We start from the raw sequence: 22061 nt of genomic DNA on the forward strand, positions 1-22061 counted from the left end.
ACTTGAACCTCAGCACTGAAATAAATAGGACATGCTGGAGGGACAGATTCATAACCCAGAGGCTCCCTTCACTCTGGAATAAAATCCCAGTCCAGGTTAGGCAGAGTCCCTCATTGACTCTCTTCAAGAGGAATCTTGATGAGTGGATGGGAGATCGCAGGTTTACCCCGGATATCACTTCTGTGTCACTGTTAGACAGAGGCACAGTATACTAACCTCGAAAAAGGGCATAGCAAAATTAATTTAAAATGGGTGGCGAAAGCCAAACACACTCTGGCTAGGCTTATAAATGCCCTAGGGCAGATAGCCTAGTATGAACCTATGAATCTATGAACATATTACACAATAATGTCATAATAATCTAAGAATATACTGCCAACTTGGGCTGTCCTACCCAATGACAACAAACTAATAAAGATAGCTGATGGTTCAAGATGTGTACTTTTTAGCAATTTGATTTAGAAGCTAATACTGAATAAGCATTTTACTATTGTGCCTTTTTATGAACAAGAAAATCAACATTTAAAAATAGAGGCCTAATCAAATTATATTCAAATAATAGGTTTCTTTCATTTTCTTGAAGCCTGCACATGTGCCTTATGTCCACATGAGTTTTTACTAGGTGCTCTGGTTTCCTTCCATATCCTAAAGACAGGTTACAGATGAACAGGTGATCATCAAGACTGCCAGTAGGAATATGTGCCATGTGTGAATGAGTGCACATGTGCATTCTATGATGAGCTGATGCCCTTTCTGGAATTAGATGTTATGAACCCAGAGAGTGCCACAATGGACTACAATTTCCTTGTGACCCTGAATTTGATTAAATAAGTAATCTGAGAATGAATGGATTGCTGTACATATGAATGTTTTATGCTTGTTTCTATAGTTTGATTTACAATTAAAATAAGCACTGGGTTTTCATGCCAGCAAGGTGTGTTTACATCTGGTCCATACCATTAGCCAGTATCTCAGATGTTACAAAACAGTGGTATTCTAGCCTGTGTATTAAGTTATTTATCTTTAAATGCCAGCAATAAAATTCATGTTTGATTATCTATAATTGAAAGTCTTGATCGGTATTTTGTCCTTGAAGCAAGATGGATTTTATCTGCAGAGTTTTAGTTCTCTCTTCATGAAAGTACATAATTTTGCTGAAACCTAAAGGTTCAACCCAAATTGAAAAGACATCTGAAGGCAGTTCGGTATCATATGACATATGCTAGAGCTACTCCTATCTATGATGTAACTACTGGACTGAGACATCTGAGGATCAGATGAGTGCAGGTGGGGCATCTGAGGGCAAACTCCTCTTCCTCAGGTAGAAAGTGTGGATTATGGCGCTGCAAGCAACCACTGGCAGATTAAATGCAATCTTGCTTAACCTTAACCTAGATACATGGACAGAAAATGTGAGCTATCATGCAAGATCTTCATTTTACCAGCTAGCTTGAGAGCAGATAACAATGACTCAGTTAGCCTCCCCCTATCTATCAGCAAAAAGTCACTGTAGGGATTTTATTACTGTGGAATGGAGATGGCACCTAATCTCCCAACAAACATGGCAACCAAACAGCATCAGTTTGAGATGCATGCTAGCTAACATCAAGCATATTTACATAGCAGACATAGTGCCTAGCCTTAGTCACTTAGTCACAGGTAAAGCATGCATGAGGCTTGTATTGCTGCTATTTGAAGGTCCTTATCATTGCCGCTGGGACTTCCTTTCTAGTAAATGAGATGAGGCGCAGCAGTCAGTTTAGTACTTTTAGTGTGAAAAGATCTATTTTGCTGACCACATTTTATTTAAGCCTGCTGTACTATGAGACTAACACCTGGGGATGATTTCTGCTAGGGATCACCCCCCCCACACCAAAATATCCGGGCTACTACACTATTCCTTGTTCTTGTCAGTGATGAGTCTTTTGAATTTCTTCCCTTCATAGTTTTTACCTTCAGCAAATTCATGATCAGCCAATGTATACTAGTGTTTTCCTGACTAATGGAGTACCTTTATTTTTCCCAGCATATGCCAAATTTATAGTACTGTAGCCTCGGGGATTCCCAGGTCACATAAATGATCCTTTCATGGTCCCAGAATAGTAGAAAATGGTATTTGGAGAGGGGCTTTTATTAGAGCCAGAGGGGTCAAGTTACTCTTTAATTAAGAGCTGGGATAGAGGGGTCTAGTTTCAGTATAGTGTAGGTAATACATCATGTTCTGCCCTTCACTGTCAGACACTCTAATTATATACAGTAAATGTTGTACCTTCAGCAGTTCTCTTGACTATCCAGTATAGACGACAACATTTGGTTAGGGCTAGTGATAAATTAATTTGGATTACAGATTTGTATGCCTGTTGTCACTGTCTCATAAAATGAAACAATATTTTTGTTGTTGTGGATGGTTCTTTGAAGCAGATAATCATGTTTGGGCATGAGGCTAAACTTGTGTTAAGTCTGTGGAGCTAGAATTTGTAGACACTGATCTCTGTGCCTCTTAATTTTCTTTAGTTTCTGTTGGCTTGTGATGGACAGTGCTCCTTCAGACTCATTCACAACATAGCGCCATTGCCATGAAGTTGGGAGTTGCCACAGCATTTGTCTTTGAGTGGTTAAATTTCTTTTCTCATTCTTCACGATAAAAGAAATGTGCACTCATTCATTTTTATTAAGTTTTGAACTAGTATTTCAACCTCTTTTAACAAAAATTGACTTGGGGATGTCAAAAGCACACTGCATTTTGCTATTGTGAAATTATCGTTTTAAAAAAAATTGCTCTGCTGATATGGTTTTATTTGCCAGTTTAATAGAAATCAGTAAATAAATGGCACATGGGAAGCACATATACTACAGCAGTCTCAGACATGTGTAAGGTTATTAACGTTGTTATTATGATGTCTTTAACGGACAAGGAATCCAATATTATTATAACTGGGCAATACTTTGTGCTTTGACACCCATACTGCAACAGTCTCTTACTTTTTTCATGTATTGAATAACCACAGATTAGACAAATTAGATGAAAAGTGTGTGCTTGAAATTGACTTTTTTAAACAATTTTTTAATAAGTGATAGATTCCAAAGGGTTCATTCCAAAAGAAGCAGTGCAAGAGCCTTCCAGTGAAGAAACATTTCCCAGCAACAAATTTTCTTCTTTCGACTTTTTCCCGGTTAGGGGTCACCACAGCGGATCACCTGTCCTCTCATGATTGGCAGTGGAATTTTATGGTGTTGAGTTTCCAGCCAGGTGCCCAACCTTCCGCAGAAGGCACACACACGCACGCACTCATGTCTAGGGCCAATTTATAGTGTCCAATCCACCTACAGCATGTCTTTGGGATATGGGAGGAAACCGGAGCACCCAGAGGAAACCTACGGGACCACAGGGAGGACATGTAGACTCCAATTCCCAGCAACAAATAAGTATAAATTTATAAAAACATCAGCAAGCCGTGAAGCTGGAAGTATACTGGGCTGACTAAAGTGGGTTTTATTATCAGCATATGCAATGTTTGAACTGGAAATCCTGACAGAAAAAGCAGCACTGTCAATATATCCCAAACAAATGAATAATACCTAGCTGAAAGGAAGGTATAAACCAAAATCCGCTGTACAGAAACATTTATTGAACACCATAAAAGCTCACAGAGATATGCAGCTATGCTGCAAATATTAAGATGGCTAAAAGACCAAGTGTAATGCATAGCCCACAGGAAACCACATAACAATACAGTACGTAGGCTGATATTTAAAAAAAGGTGCAGTGCATAGTCTATGCCAAAAAGGAGTGACAGCAAAAAGGAAAGCGTGAGTTGGAATTTCAAATGGTATGACAAAAGGCTTTTGGAACCATGAAATATGTAGTCCTATTAGACCTCTTGATTCTTTGCAAAACCCGTATTATACTGTATAATACAACAAAATACAAAATGCTTTAAACAGAGTGACTCAGTTTGAACTGATAGTAGCAGAAATTGTGTCCAAGAGTGAGAGAACATAGGAGGAAACACAAACTCAGAAAAAAGGAATGAATTATCAATATTTCATATCTTAACTTGGGAACCTGGTACTGTGAGGTTGCAGTTCAAACTGTTTATTTATTTATTTATTTATTTATGTTATTTATTTACAGAGACAGTTATTTACTTTCTTACTTATTTATAGTTTAAGCCTTGCAAATGTTTTTAGACTTGATCAATGACTTTAGTTTTATTAAAAGGTTTGTTCTGAGTCACTCACAGTGTACAGGTCACATCATAATCTCTATTACTTCTCATTAGCACACTCCATTTTGCTAGATGATGCTTACCTTACTAATCATGGCCCCCTATACAGTAGTTACACAACACAGTGCTTTATACACTGCTGGCAGGGCTTGGTATGTAATATCGTACTACTCAGATATACTACACATGCTGTAAACATGCAGTCTGGGTGAAAATTTGTAGTGGGATGATAACCTCAAAACCCCTGCAGTACTTTACAACAAAAGCAACCTAAAGAATAAGTACTTTCCAGCATTTATTCAGAGCACTGCAGTTACTTTCAGTGGAGTACTACATACAGTGTACCCCTACAGTTCTTATTAGTACAACCCAAATCTGTTAGCTGTTCTTCCTTATTGTGCAGTGTCTTGACACACCTAACTAAAGTATTCTATTGTGGTAATTACACTTTATGTGCTATTTCCAGCAGCTGCCAGGAATTATGAAATAAATACTGAAACATTTCCTGGAACACGATAGCATTTATAATCCATAAATGATGGATGGCTTTATTTTTATACCTAGCGTGCAACACAGTTAAATGCAGACGCCATGTCACACATAGCCTTTACTTATACCTTGCAGAAGATTTCATGTGTAATGAACAAGATATCATTACACGCTGCATGATATATTACTAATGGAACAGCATAGCTAGACATGGGCAGTTTGTGTTCAACAACTGCACAACAAATATCACATTATTTTGCAGTACTATAAGCACTACATAATCATTGCATAAATTTACTGTTGTTAGGGTATAGCATCTCAATATTCTATGAGAGAAAGACCTCCTCATTTAGTAGTGACTTTCTTAGCCCCTAAAATGTCAAGCAGCTTCCACTATGAGTGGGCTAAAGCAAATGCACCAAGGATGGTAATCCCTAAACTGTATTCATCAAAACCATCTTGCCAAAAAACACTTTTTAAAGTGTTTTTGAAAGGAGCAAGCCCCCCAACCTCCTGAACTTATACATACCAACTCCATGGTTGCACCAACTCGAAGGAGAAAGTTTTCCCCAAAAGGGAATCTCTTCTGGCATATCTCAGACAGTGATTTCCTTTGGCGGAACTCTGATCTTCAGCGAGTTGAAGTTTGGGCAGTCGAAGTTCAAGAGTTCAAACTTCATCCACCAGTAGGATAACACATCAAAAACTACAAAGAGGATGCTTGTGATAGCAGGATCAATATAAGTGATGACAACAGATGCTCTAAACAACCAAAATTAGAAGCTTTGCATCATGTCTATTTGTTTAATTCTGATTGTTACAGATAATTATTTTATTCTGTATTTCACAATAAAAAGTATCAGTGTTACTGTCTATGTGAAATGCTCAGTTACATTATCTTAGCACAGCATATATTATCATGAGCTACAGTTCATATTCACTTTACACACTCAGTATATGGATATACTGCTATGTGTATAGAAGGCATACTGAAAGAGCAAGTTATGTTGTATGGAGTTTCACTGGGATTTGCAGATGGCTGGCTATATTTTCCTGGTTTAGTAAGTTTGTTGACACTTTGCCAGAATGCTTTAGGGTATGCCTTTTGAAATTATTCCAATTTGTTAAAAAATATTTGTCTGTCTTTGTGAATTCCTGGTTTGGTTAGGTTATGGGCAGCATAGCAGTTATAATAGCTATATATGTTTATGTTGTTTTTCCATTCTTTCCATGTTTTATCTCTAAATTTCATTATGTGTTTTGTTTTAGTTGTTAGTCAAGGAGCAGGAGATGATTTGATTTTCTTCTTGCCTATCAGTGCTATGGAATTTAATAAGAAAAAAAGAAGGTTTGGTTCACAGGATCATAGGAAGTTACTACGCTATTGGCCTTAAGGCCCTTATAAGCCTAGCCAAGAGTTTAGCCCACGTTTAGACAAGTCAGCACCCAAAGCCCCTGTCCAGCAGGGACACAGATGGAATCCCAGGGTTGCATTTTCTGTTTCCCATACAGTTATCCAGGTTGCACTTAAAAAGGGATAATAAGGTACTCTGCTTGACGTGGAGCGGGAGTCTATTCCACAGACAGGGGAGTCTCTGGGACAAAAATCTGTCCTGCCAATAAGTCCTATTGATGTCATAGACCAGCTTGAGGTCACGTGTATGGCTTACTCGAGTGGAGCTTGACTTGAGGATATGCAGCAGTCCCATCAAGGTGGGGTCTGAGATTGCTTTGTATATCAGACAGATGTCACCTCTGAGAAGTCTGTATAAAACTGAGTAGAGGGATAGGGCTCTTAGCCTATCTGTGTAGGGAAGATGTTTCAGGCCCTGGATTCTCCTGATGAGGAATCTCTGTGGTCTCTCCAGCTGCTGCATGTGCTTTGTGAGGTACATGCCAAAGGGAGCATTGTACTAAATAATTGGCCTTATAAGGGAAGAATACAGGGATATTATGACCTCTTTATCCCTGGATGAGATACCCTTACTCATGAGGTGGGCTGCATATACAGCTTTCTGTACAATGGAAGCAACATAGTGGTCAAAAGTCAGGCTGCTATCAAACTGGGTGGCCAAATCCCTCATTACTGATTGCATGCTTAGGATGTTGTTATTAATGTGATAATATGTGGGAACATCACTCTCCCAAAAGGGGATGATGATGCATTTTTTTGGCATTCAGCTTGAGGCTATGTTTCTGGCACCAGTCATTTGTTTGGGTGAGACCCTCTTGGAGGACGTCCAAATCACTTGGGGAATTGATGATCGCACCCAGCTTGCAGTCATCTGCAAATTTGGTCAGCCATATCCTACTGGTTTTGGCCTGCACCTCAGAGAAGTATATCCCAAATAACAGAGGCCCCAAGACCGATCGTTATGGGTCTACTGCTTGAGATGACTTCACTAATTTTGATTAGGTGGGTTCTATCAGTGAGCCAGTTTGCTACCCATCTGGCAACATATGGATTGATGCCTAGTTGAGAGAGTTTATTTATTATGCCCAAGTGGAAATAGTGTCGAAGGCTTTGGCCAGATCAGGGTAGGCAGTGTGCACTGTCTTCCCCCTGTCCATGGCTTTGGTGACTGTGTCAAAGAAGTTGACCAGATTTACCAGACATGACCTCCCCATGACAAAGCCAAACTGTGTGGGGTTGAGTGTTTGGAGGTTGCCAATCTCCCTATTAATGAGGTCCATGATAATCCATTCCATGGCCTTGCAGATCAGGCTAGTTAGGCTGTCTATAATTTCCTGGATTGGTGGACACTCCACCTTTGTGTAAAGGGGATGACAGTGTCTGTCCTCTACTTGGCTGGGACAAAGCCAGTAATCAGGCTTTGGTTGAATAGGGCACCTAATGGTGTTGCAAGTTCATGCCTGAGTTCATGTAGGATGCAGCCTGGGATGTTATCGGGTCCCATGGAGGCTATATTTTTTGCCTTTGAGAGGGCAGTGATGACCTGTTCCCTAGAGATAAGGTGTGAGGGGCAGGTACTGGGGATGTCCTGATTTACTGATGGGTGGACAGAGGGGTGAAGTTTTTGCTGAATCTGTCAGTCAGTAGATTGGCTATATCTACAGCATTTGCACATGTTGTGTCCTTGATCACCAGTTCTGAACAGATCTGGGTGCTTCTTTAGTAGTTGTGGCCAATTTGGACTCAAAGTTGGTTTTAGAGGATTTCACTAGTGCTCTTATTTGCTTGTTCAGGCTAAGGAGAGATTGCTTCCAATTGGGCACCTGCTCCTTCTTGGTCTTGGACAGTAATTTTTTTCCTTTTGTTATATAGTCTATTTATTGCAGATGTTCACTGGGCAGGTTTACTCTTCCTTGTGGAGGATGATTTTGTCCTGTCAGGTATTCCTGATTCCATGCATCTATATAAATGCTCGTACATTATTTTGGTGTAAATTTGGGCATTGGTGCCAGTTCCTACAGAGGGGGAGGGGGCTGTGAAGCTGTTTATACCATCCCTCAAGAGGTTGTAATCAGCTTTGAAGAAGTTTTTTTTTTGCTTGACCCTAGCTAGATGGAAGTCAGGAGAGATGGTGACTTTGAAAGTGACCACTTTATGGCCGAATCTTACCAGGGAGGATGATACTGTAGGGGTGCTGCAGTGGTTACACATGTTGGTTAATACCAAGTCCAAGATATTATCACATCTTTTGGGGGTATCAATTAGCTGTTCTAAGGCATTTACATTGATAAAATTGAGGAATCTCTGGGCATTTGTGTTCTGGCATGAGTGTTTTTTCCATTCTATGGTTGGATAGTTAAAGTCACCCAGGATCATGGTAAAGGGTTGAATCTTGATAGATACGAAGAGGTCCAGATAGGTGGAGTGTGCATCTTGAGTCAAATTTTCAGGCCTGTAACTAGATATGATTTGAATGGGGGTCTTGCCGATGGTTAACTGCATCTGTAGTGTCTCCTGCTTGTCATACTGTTTGGCCAGCCTGAAGGTGTGGGTGTCTTTAATATATATATTGAAACTCCACCTCCTTTAGCTTTGTTGCCCAGAGTTTGGGGTCTCTATGTATGATAGGATAAGTAACCAGGTAAGGCTGGGGTATTCTCCAGAGCTTTGAACCAGGTTTTTGTGACTGCACAAATGTCAGCATCTTCCAGGGTTAAGAATGCTTGCAATGAGTGCAGTTTCATGTGTAGATTCCTAGCTGAAATATTGGTTTAATAGTTTAGGTTCATAGGTTTATACTAGGCTAATAACCATCAAGGTCTTTATAAGCCTAGCCATGTAAACCCATCCAGTTTTGTTCCCAAGTACCTTGGATGTCTATATGGTAGAATATGTTATTAAAGAGGTAGCTAAATGTTATGTGGGGTGGGTATAGTGTGCTTCCAATTCTCAAAGCTCTGCAGCTCTGAAGTACCCCTCCAGAGGCTTAACAATTGAAATTTCAAAGTGACATGATTCCTCCATATACAAAACCGGAGTCCTTGAACAACTAAGCTGCTATTCCAAATTTCCCAAGTTTTCTAGCTCTGTAGTACACCTCCAGAGGCTTTATCAACCAAATTCCAAAGTAACCTGGTTCCTCAATATGCACAACGGGAGACCTTGAATACTGAAGTGGCTATCCTAATGTATGTTTTAGTGTATCTGCTGAAATTTTGTGCACTCATTTAGATTCTAGGTGCACGCTACCAGGGATACTTGGTTAGCAATATCTTTCCATGTTGCTCTGCCCCTATTCCTTGTGTTTCTATTATTGTTTCCCTTAGACCATGATTCAGTAGTATAATGCATTAGCAGTTGGTCTTAACACTAAAAGACTAATCCTCCAGTACCAATTTACATAGTTGGGAATATTTATTTTTCTCTCTCCCACTTCTCTTTCTCAAAAGTTTCTACACCCTTATCAGACCTTCACTTCCTTTAATGTTTATGTATGTGCTTCTCTCAGTCCATCTGCCACTTTAGTTAATTCCTAAACCTTTTTTCTCCTACCTTGCAGTTCCAAAGTTGGTGATAGTTTTTTTTATTTGTCTTTTTACTTTGGCTTTTTTGTGTCTGGTTGAGGGTGGGCACAAACCACTCAGTTCACCCTCTACTTTGCTCAGGACTCACTCCGCTTCCCTACTCTACCCCATTCCTACCCACCCCCACTTTCCTCATATTTATACTTCTATAACCATGCCCTCTGCTTAATCAACTAATCATCCAAAACCAATTTTATCCCTCCCAGCTATCACCCAATTTCAGCCAACTCTCTCTGCATTGCTGTTCTAACCACTTTCTTCCTAAACCACTCCAACCCAACTCACACTTAAACTATCCCTAACTTCTTTGAATCAGTCTCCAGAGCCATGGACATGGGTAAGGTGGTCCACACAGCCTATCTAGACCTTGCCAAGACCTTTGACACCATCCCCCACTCTGGAATCATAGATAAACTTACTAAGCTGGGCATTAATCCCTACGTCACCCAATGGGTTGCTAACTGGCTTACTGATAGAACCCACACTGTAAAAGTAGCCGACTCCAAATCCAGCTCCAGACAAGTGACAAGTGGAGTACCTCAGGGTTTAGTCCTGGGACTGCTCTTGTTTGGCATCTACTTCTCTGAAGTACAGGCCAATACTAAGGGACTCTGGCTAACAAAGTTCGCAGATGACTGCAAACTGGGAGCCATTACTGAATCCCCAAATGATGTGGATACATTACAAAATGACCTTACAGAAACAGATGCTTGGTGCCAGAGCCATGGGCTCAAGCTCAATGCCATGAAATGTATAGTTATCCCCTTTGGGAAAAAACATGTACCCACGAATTACCATATAGGTGGCAGTACACTAAACACCGAAAGTGTGATAAGAGACTTAGGGACACAGGTGGACAATGGTCTCACCTTCAATAACCACATCGCCACAACAGCCAGGAAATCCTTCTATGTGGCACACCTCATCACTAAGGGCTTTTCATCCAGAAAAAAAGAGGTCATTGTCCCACTCTACTCATCCCTCATTTGACCCATTACAGAATACAACGCCCCATTAGATATGTACCTCTCAAGACATCTGCAACAACTGGAAAGGCCACAGATATACCTCACTAAAAGAATCACAGGCCTAAAGCAGATGCCCTACGCTGACTGCCTTAAAAAACTCCAGCTATACTCTGTCGCATATCGTCTACTCAGAGGCGATCTCTGCTTAACATACAAGGCCATGTCAAACCCAGAGCTGTTGGACATGCTACACTTAAAGAAATCCCAATCCCTCAGAGCCACATGCTCCAGGGATCTAAACCTTGTCATCACAATAAACAAAACATGCTGGAGGGATAGGTTCCTGACCCAGAGACTCCCCAGACTCTGGAATAGATTGCCCATACATGTCAAGCAGAGTGCCTCTTTGGCCCTCTTCAAAAGAAACCTTGACGACTGGATGGAAGAAAGGAAATTCACCCCAGGGATCACGTCAGTCGCCCTGCTAGACACGGATCCAGGGAAGTAAATAGTGTGGGAAGAAATAGCCAAGGAATTGTTATGGCTAGGCTTGTATAGGCCCCAGGGCTGATAGCTTAGTACCAACCTATGAACCTATGAACCTATGAACCCACTCTCTTCTATCCTTATTACCTCATAACTCACACTGATGCCTTAACATTCATCACTCATCACTCTTTTCTATTCTAACCCCTCCATTTTTAATATGCTACTATTCACTGTATTTCTCATCACATTACTCACAACATCTTATCATCTTTCCTTCTTCCACAATCTCCAAGTCCTACATACAATCACACCAACTACTCCTGTCTATCCTCCTACATCTTACTTGCTCATCTCCATCAGCATATCTCCACAACTGTTCTATAACACACCCATCCAACTTTTTACACTATAATACCCTTCGAATCAAATACCCCCACACATCCTGCACAAGTACTATAAATTTATCATCAATCTCTCACACAGCTACTTAATAAAGTCCTATCTACTTTATGTCAGAGGTGACAGTCATCCTAATTCAGGCCCTAACCCACACTTTCAGGCATCCATCCAGGGGCGGCTCATGCTATAGGACTGTGAGACTGCAGCCCTCCCACCTGTAAAATGGGTCCCCCACCTATAGAATGCATAAAATAAAGTCCCCAGTCCCCCCCACGGTAGAACATATAAAAATAAATAATATCTCAGACTCCGTACATGCATGCTTAGTTCCTGACTGCTGTGTTAGGCAGACCAGAACTCCAAGCACGCATAGGCATTCCTGAGCTCCAGACAGCTCAGTAGAGTGTGTGTGTGTGTGTGTGTGTGTGTGTGTGTGTGTGTGTGTGTGTGTGTGTGTGTGTGTGTGTGTGTGTGTGTGTGTGTGTGTGTGTGTGTGTGTGTGTGTGTGTGAAATGCCCCAGTTGCTTCATGGTGGTGGGTAGAGAATAAGGCTTGAACCCTGTGTCCAAGTGACAAGAGCCTGAATTCCCTACCCACCACCATTTCTAAAACATTTGCAGATTTTTACCTCATATTTGTTCTGTTCCTCATAAAATCTGTGGTTTCTGTATTTTTGCTACTTAACACAGACAGTAGTACAGTGCTGCCAGTGTTGCCTGACAGCTATGGGTTGTCTGGTTTGATTCTTGACTGGGGTGCCTTCTGTGTGGAGTTTGCATGTCCTCCCTGTGTTTGTGTGGGTTTGCTCTGGTGTCCTCAGTGGACATTTGTCCCTATTTTTTGGACTGTATTCCCCCATTATTGTCTTCATCCAGGTTTTTTGTGCCAAGGTTGACAGCTATGGTGAGAACTGAATTCACTAAATGGTAGCCATTTAAGTTTCAGTCTTCCTTTCTTTCATAAAAATAGATGATTTGGCATAGTGGTATATTGCTCTGGCTGTTTTGCACAGGCACCTGGGTTCAATACTTGGCAGTGAAATGTATAGTGGTAACACAGCATTTTATTCTAGCAACTTTCCAGCATTATACAAGCAATGTTTAAAATGTGTCCCTGTTTTTTGGGCTTTTGTCCCCTCCCCCCCAAATAAATTTTGGCTTTGTCCAGATTTCTTGTGCTGCAAAGTTCAGAGATACAGCTGAGTGTCGAGTAGATTTTACAAGGAGCTGAGAGCTGCAGGGGAACAAAAGTTTAGTGCTGCTTATGCCAAATCTGCTTACATTGTAAATAGCACAACAGGTAGTGTACTTGCTTTTGATGCAGAAGGCTGTGGGTTCTACTCCCACAGTAGGTAGATCTATTGCTGATACTGTACTCTGTTGTAAAGGGGATGGATGCTGCAGTCCTCTTTGGTGAAGATACCTAGTAACTATGAACCTGTTATCAGTTTGCCATCCATTCCCTATTGCGATATTACTAGCATTATAATGTTTTTAATGCAACATAAGCAATTTATTCCTCAAGGGCAACAGGCACTTTATTTGTAGATGAAACAATTACATATAAAGTTGTTTTCTAGCAGTAACCTCTTCATTAGTTAACAGATTTCTTTAATGTGGAATTATTTAGATGACTTTTACTTCTTCAGATATCGTGCATATTTACTGATACTGGTGGACTGTTGAAGTTTGAGTAGACTTTTATGATGGAAATGTTCTGAATTGGGCAGTTTTGTCATTACTGGTGCATGCATTTTGTTTCATTGTTTACTGGAAAAATGTTCAAAACAATAAATTTAAAATGCCCTCTAACAACTGTACTGTATTGTACAAGGAATATAATTTAATACAGTCAGGAAGGTGTATCAAAGAGCATGCGTATGTTTCGTGTTCAAGGGGCCTATGATTTGAAAACAGCCCAAAATTAATCTTTATCTGCCACTGGCAAAACGTATTTTCTTTGAATGTGGGTTTCAATGCTGTTTCAATGAATGTGAGTTTCAAGGGCAGAGAAGTTTTAATGCTAAGTCTATTTTCATTGTGAGACTGCAATGCTTTGTTTAGCAGATATCTATTAGGGTTTATGCTTTAAAATATAAAATACAACTTTCAAATGAAATCCATATCATCGCAGAAGTAAGGCAGTATGCACATTACAGTGTTTATGGCAAATGGGGTGAAATAACCAAGGAATGGGACATTGGAATGGCTGTGGGGGGGGGCACTCCATTCGACCATGATTTTGTGAGGGGGGGGCAGCAAACTCAGACAGCCCCGGCTGAACTATACCTCTCAACTGTCCAGACTTTTGCAGAATGAATAGATTTTTGCTTCTTATTTTTGGTTTGTTCCACATAAAATTTGTGGTTTTCTGCCAAATCATTTAGGAATGAAGTCACTAAATAATGACAGACATTGAGTTTCAGACGTCATAACCTTCAGAAAAATGCATGCTAAAGCAAGACCTGTTATTCTATCAACTGTCTTAAGTTTATACAAGAGCTATTTTTAGTACTGTTTGCATGTTCCTCCAATATATTTGGCCTTGTCCAGATTTCCTGCATTAAGAGGTTGAGAGGTATGTGCAAATAAATCGCTTTATAGAATTAGGAATATCCAAATCTCTCAACTTTCCCCAATTTTGGCTCAAAATGTTGCTCTCCCCCTAATAATCCCAATGCAAAATGGAAATTTTGGAAGAAAACGTGGAGGGTTTACAATTATAAATAACTGTAATGATCAGAGTTATAGATTACATTTATTTCAGAAATGCATGTAGATGATCTTATTTTGTCAGCTGCTCAAGTTAACAGTACTAATTTTAAAAAGGTGTCCCTTCTTTGACAGGTTCCCAGCTGTATTGTATGGCAATTTTATATTTTTGCATAACATTTTTGGTCTGTTTTTCATAAAATTGTGGTTTTCTGGCAAATTAGTAGCAAATCATTAAAGACTGAAGTTAGAAAATAATGGCAGACATTTGAGTTTCAGATTTCATACCTTCAAAAAGTCATACTAATGCAAGACCTACTACTATTCTATTATTTTTCTAAGCTTATAAGAGCAGTATTTAAACATCGCCTTTATTTTTGGGCCTGTGTCCCACTTCTGTGTATGGCTTTGTCCAGATTTCTTGCTCTGAGGTTGAGAGGTATGAGTGTCAGAGCCATCACCATCAAGCAGAGACATTTCAAACTGTGACCTACTTGTTGCACCCCACTCCCCATTGTAGTGGCTCTGGATGTGTCCAAGCAAGGCAAGGAGCAGTTATGCAGTGCAAGTTTGCAGAGTATTTCTCCATCCAAGGTAGACCACAAATATGACCATGGCTTTTCATCTGTCCTTGATTTTGCAGAATGTTCTGTTTTTCTGTCATATTTTTATACTGTTGATTTATGCTTCTTATTATTCAGAAAATGCATGCTGTTGCAGTGCCCTTTTGCTCTGTATTAAAGTAGCAATGCTTTTTTGACCATCAGGTAAGCTTGTCGGAGATTATAAGCTGCAAGTAAGCTTTAATAAGCATACTGTTAAAGAATTACCAACATTGAAAGCCTTTTCATTGTTGCCATGCAGAGAATATTTACATAACTAGATAACGTATAAGCCTTAGGTATTGAAATGCATATGACAGTATTTGAAATAAAGGACAGGATTACAGTATTTTCAGAAGCTCATTACATTTGTTGGAGACTTGCAGTTATCTTTGCAGGCTTTACCCATAAACTAAACAGATGCCAATCTATCATGTGTGGTCCATAACTTGTGCAGTAATCCTTTAAGCAATTTATCTTGAGCTTGTTTCTTGTTCGCTGTTCATTTTTTACTTTGATCATGTGTTTCCCATGAAATAAGTAGATAGTTGTTGTCAGGCAACAGGTCTTTTTCAGATAAGAAACATTTTTACAAGTTGGGGTATCACAGAGATTGCTACTTTCAGCATGTTACTTGGTAATTTTATAAAGCTGAATGTAAATTATAATTAGAACTGCAGTGCAAGGAGAAGTGGCTTGAGTTGAGTGCTGAGTGCTGCTTGTTTTATTTTATACTTGATTTTGACTTGCATTCCAGTAATGTATTTAAAAAGCAATTTATTTTTTCATGCCTCACAACCTTTGTGTTTCCATCTAGATATTAAGTAAGTTGTCATGTAGCCAATGCATTGAAATATTTTTTTCTTCTACACTTCATTTTGTCTTGAGTGGTCTCTCATAATGATAGTTTAGCACCCAGGGCAGCGTATTTAATTAAAGTTCCAGTTGTTGTGGTTTTGAGCATAGCTCCACCCCTTTCTAGTTGGTCACACCCCTTCTCATTGGCCCCACCCATTCAGCTGTCTCCTGCAGCCCCCTTTAATTTGAAGTCACCAGCCGCCACTGCACCCATTTTACAACAAAACTCTGCTCTGCTTAATTCATCATCTTTCACACATACTTCATTTAACCTACTAATCTTAAACATTAACCTCAGATGTATTCTAAACAAAATACTTAAATTCCAAGATAAAGAATTATTGGCCCAAGGTTATAATATCCTTAGATCTGACAGATTACAAAAACGGGGAGATGGTTTAGCAATCATATATAAGAGAAACCTCAACCTGCATCAACTATACTCTACCCCTCCCCTAGCTAATGACTCTGAAATCTTAATCTCATGCCTTCAACTCAACATAATAAGTCCATCATCTTCATAGCAGTATAACTCCCCACTGGAAACAGCAGTCTTATAATAGAAAACCTGCTTAACTGGGCTTCTACTACTTAACAATCAGGAAATAATAATCTTAGGTGACTTTAATTTTGACTGGACCACATGCACCTCCATAAATACAACAAATTATGTCAACCTCTTTGGTTTCTGCCAGCTCATCTCCACACCTACAGGGGCCGACAAACACATTAATAAACATTCCTTACTAGACAGGATTCTCTCCAATCACCCAAACATTTGTTCACAGTTTGGCCGCCTCCCAGACTCCCTTAGTGATTATTCCCCTACCTACCTAATTAGGCACAAAGCACACTCAACTAAAACCACCATCTGTAAGCATGCCCATACCAAAAAACACTTCTTCTTAGATACCTTTAATACCTGGATAAAACACCACAACTGGTCCCCCTTAAGACAACTTCCCCTTGATGAGGCTGTTGACTACTTCAACAACTCATTCTTAAGCATCCTTAACATGCTAGCTCCTATTAGAAAAATTCACTGCAAATCCACACCAACTCATTGGCTAACTAAAGACACCATAAACATAATGAAACAAAAAGACAGAGCATGGCTGAACTATCAGTCATTTAAAACCCAAGCTTCTCTTCACAACTTCTGCCAACTACGAAACTTAGCCAAAAAACATATTTAATCAGATGAGAAAATCCTTCTACACCCTAATCCAAAAAAACAAAATCAACCCTCAAAAATGTTGGCACTCTATTAAACAACTCTAAATCATGGAAAAACCACTTCCACCTCGCCTGCCATCCTTAATTCTAACATAAGCATAGCAGCCCAATTCAACTCACATTTTATAAACTCCATTCAGGCTTTAGTAAACAGTAATAACTATACCCCTCTAATCATCCTCACAACTCCTATCCATCAATCTGCTACCTTCTCATTTCGGCCCATTCAGTTGTATACATTAAAAACTCCTTCTTCAACTAAAACCTTCCAGACTTGCAGTAGATCAACTCCCAATCAAATTTCTTAACCTAGCAGCTGACTCTATCTCATACCCAATTTCCTTACTTATTAATCGCTCCATTACTGAACAATATGTACCAGTACTCTGGAAACTCTCCCATATCATTCCTCTGCATAAGGATGGTCCATCCACAGAATTTGCCAACTGCAGACCCATTGCCATACTTTCTCCCCTTAACAAAATTCTTGAAAAATGCATGCATTCTCAACTACTAGCCTATCTACTACAAAATAACCTTCTCTCCAAATCGCAACATGGTTTTAGACCAAGACATAATACCATAACAGCTCCATTACGTTTCACAGACACCATCAACCACCATACGATAACAACCTTGTCTCCACCATTTTCTATATCCCATCAAAAACTACTTCAAGAATTATCATCTGTCCAATCTATCCACCTTTCACTATCATCCTTCTCTGGGTTTCACAGCTATCCATCCAGCTGCAACCAAGCTGTTGTATGGAAAGATGAAATCTCTGCCCTTCTACCTGTTATCTTGGCCCTCTACTCTTTTCCATTTTTACAAACAATCTTAGTTCTGCATCCATACAAGCTACTATTATAAGGTATGCAGACAATTCCACTGTCATTTGCATTGCCCTTCCCTCCCCAAACTCCTGTCTAAAACCCAGAGTGCTTTCTCAGACACTGAGCATTTTCTTAAAGAAAGCCAACTCATTCTAAACCCTAACAAGACAAAGCTAATGATATTTTCCGATAATAAATTCACAGAACCCACTACCCTACTTCACATACTCTCCTTCAACAATACTATCATTGAACTGGTAGATAGCACTAAGTTGCTTGGTGTCACAATAGACTGCTCTCTAATATATGACAAGCACTTAGCCCTTACCATAAAAAAGGTTCATAATAAGCTAAGCTGCCTGTGTAGGTCAAGAACATTCCTCATCCCTTCTACAAGACAAGCCAAAGCCAGAACACACCTTATGCCCACTCTATTGTATGCCTCCCCCATTTTCACTAATTTTAGAAAATCTGAACTGTCCAAACTTGAGGTTTGCTATCATAAAATACCTCGTTTTGCTGCCAGCCTCCAAAATAGAACTCATCACTGTGTAGCCCTGAAATAGCTATACTGGCTTGAGCTACCTAACCTGCTATCAATTAACCAACTCACAATTGCTCATAACATCTTACATCAGCCTGAAGCCTGTCCAGCTCTAATTAACCTAATTCAACCTTATAAGACTGCCTGTACTCTCTGCTCATCCAATAAACTTCTACTAAAAGTTAAGAAATCCAGCAACTCTTTTGGAGACTCGTTATTCACCAAGAAAATCACAAAAATATGGAACTGTATTCCCCAACATATACTAATTACCCCTACTACCACCACATTCAAACTCCTTCTTAAAGAACATATAAAAAATAAATGGCTCTGTTCCTATATCACCCCTGGATAACTTTCTCTCCCATCATTCTTTGCATTTTTGTCCTTTTCTCAAATCTCCTACAAAATCTCCTCTTCCCCTCAAAACTTTGCATCTGACACTTTCTCTGCTGAAGGAGTGTAGCATTTTTCCCCCTAAAACTAGGAATTACTGTAAAATCTGTATACATTGTATCTGCATCAACTATATACCTATCTTACTTTAGTTTGTGTTTGCATTACATTAGCTGGCCTGTTATATGATTAATATTAGATGACTTGTTATACATTTCTACTGTCTGTTTGGTAACTACTGCGTATCTGTATATAGTAATACTGTGCACTATAATTACTGTTTGACGTCTTAAGTCTGTTTCTACAGTTTGTTTTTGGAGCTTTTCTCCCTGGGCCACTGCTGAAATGGGCCAATGGCCCAGTCAGACTATCCCGGTAAACAAATGTAAAATAAAAATAAAAAAATAAATAAATAAATTTACTTACTGTCAACCTCTGCCCATCAGAGACATAGGGACTAGACCAAGGGTGAATCTGCAATTTCCCTTCCAGTAATCAAGGTTTTGTTTATTACATAGTGTGGGGATCCTTTGAGATACATATCAGTCTCTCCAGCATGTTCTATTTATGTCGCAGGCAAAGTTCAGGTTCTCTGATCTAGTGTTTCTTGTGCTATTTGTGTTGTGGATGTGCAATAGATCCAAGAGTGCTGGATAAGAGGCTGCCTTATATGCCAGGCATAAACTGACTCTCAGTAACCTGGAGGAGACTGAGTACAGAGACAGTGCCTTAAGGCGATCTGTATAGGACAAATATTCATACCCTGGATTCACCTGGGCGAGGAACATTTTGGGGCACTGTGACTGCTGTAAGTGCCAGGTCAGGTCCATGCAAAGGGGGCACTGTACACCGTGATGGATCTTATAATGGCTATGTAGAGTGGTACTGTAACTTCCTTGAATATGGATGCCATACCTTTGCTTAGGATCTGGGCAACATCGAATGTTTTTTTTACTATCTTGGCTACGTGTTGGTTGAAGGACAGATTACTGTCTACATATATTCCCAGATCCCTAACTACCATGTCATCTCTTAAAGGTGTTTTATTGATGGAGTAATTAGTTCCCAGAGTGCACTATAATGTATTTCTTTGCACTGAGTTTTAATCTATGGCTTTAGCACCAGTCATTTGTTTGTGTTAGACCCTCTTGCAGGAAGCCATTGTCATGGGAGCAAACTATGGTAGCTCCCAATTTACAGTCATCTGTGAATTTGGTGAGCCAAAGGACTTTGACATTATCTTTGACTTCTGAGAACTATGAAATGCCAAATAGGACTGGGCCAACACAAAGCCCTGAGATACTCTACTGGGGACTGGTCTCCTGGTGGACCAGTCTTGATTTCTTAGGTCCTATATGTGAGCTAGCCAGCAATCCAGCTAGTTATGTAGAAATATATGCTTAGTTCTGAGAGTTTGTCAATTATACCTTAGTGGGGTATAACTGTCAGGTCATGGTAGGAGATATGTACTGTTTTCCCATCATCCATAGCCTTGGTGACCTTCTTGAAGAAGTCTACCAGGTTGAATAGGCAAGACTTTTACTAAACAAAGCCAAAATGGGATGGGTTGAGTGTTTCCAGGCTGCCATTGTCCTTGTTAATCATTTCCATTATAATTATTTTTGTCTTTACATAGTAGACTTGTCACACTGATGGGTCTGTATTTCCCAGGGTCAGTTAATGGTCCACCCTTTTTGAAGTGGGATGACTGTTCTGTCCCTCTATTCACCTGGTATGTAACATATATTGAGGCTGTAGTTGTACAGTGTCTCACGTGGTCTTGCTAGGTCATATTTTAAACTATTTAGGAGACAACCACTGATACTGTTGGGGACCATTGAAGCAGTGCTTTTGGCCTTAGTGACAGCCACTAGAACTTGCACCCTGTTGATAGTTGGGGATATATGCTAGAATTTACTTCAGAAGGCATAGTGAGGGAATATAAGAGGTGAACACAGAGCTAAATTTATCAGCCAGTAGATTCACTATGCCACCCTCCTCAGTGAAGGTTGTGCCATTTATGAACAGTTCTGCATACTGCTGAGTGTAACCTTCATTGTTCATGACATAGCTGAAGAAGACCTTGTGATTGTCCTTAGCCTGGGAGGCTATCCTGACCTCATAATTGGCCTTGCTGGACTTTATTAGACCTCTTAGTTTCTTGTTTAGTTGAATCAGAGAGTGGAGCTCTTGTCTCTATGAGAATTGCTCTTTCTGATTTTTGGCCATGACTTTTTTTCTTTTGTTATATACTCTGTTAATGAAAGGATTTCACCAGTGGAGTTTTATTTCCGGTGTTAGATTTGAGCTTATTTCTGGTAGGTATGGCAGGCTCAGTGCAGCCATTTACATGTTTGTACAGGGTTTGTTTTAATAATTCTGCAGACGTAGCTCTGTTCTCAGTTTTGGAGGAGCTATGGATTTTGAGAAATTGTCACTTAATAGAATGTAGTTTGCTTTAAGATAGTCCCTAACTGTTACAAATTTATTTGTTTTTTCCAAGTTAATTTTTGTTTCAAAGGAAGTAGCTTTCTGGACTGACCTCTCCAATGAGAGCTTGCAGGGTGTGTAGTTTTTGTTCAGGCTCCATAGCACTGAACAGTAACACCTTAAGGATGATTTAAGGGTTTCTTTTTTTTGCTATGTTGGCAGTTTTGTCATTTTGATATTGCCTAAAAAAGGCTCTAAGCGGTGGATAATGTTTTAGCCAATATCCAAAATCCCAGGGGGGACAGGTGCGGACCATCCTTAGTAAAGCAACATGGTCTATTAACTTTGTCCTCCCATGCTGAGAGATTGACAGCAGAAACTAAGCCAATTATTATAATCAATAATTTTCTGTTCATACTGTGGCATGATCCTTGATGAAGCTAGAGTGCTGCTCAATGCAAGACACATATCTGTCTGTGATTCTTTTCATATAGTCCAATGAGGTACATCTCATATCCTTTATACACGCATGGATTATGATAAGATCATATTGGTACCTGTGGTGCAGTGATTTGAGTGCATGTGTGATATTGTGGATCCTAGCTTCAGATAAGCAACTAATTGTTATCTTCTCCTTGTTCAGCCTGGTGAAAGGGGCATATGTGTGTCATACAGTAGAATCCACATATGACAAGAGCACTAGGTAAAGTGCTTGCTTGTCTTATGGGCTTTGTTCTTGGAGACCATTAGGTGTAGACTTGTGTCTGGTGCTACATTTTGCTTTTGGTGTGTGCTTTACTGATTGATGAGGATAGATGTTGACAATTGATGGTTTAGGAGGCTTTTGAGGTTTGGGAAGGTTTAGTTTAAGTGCCT

The sequence above is a fragment of the Protopterus annectens genome, chromosome 3.part0 (genome assembly GCF_019279795.1).
Source record: "Protopterus annectens isolate FY-2018-M chromosome 3.part0, PAN1.0, whole genome shotgun sequence".
NCBI lineage: Eukaryota > Metazoa > Chordata > Ceratodontiformes > Protopteridae > Protopterus > Protopterus annectens.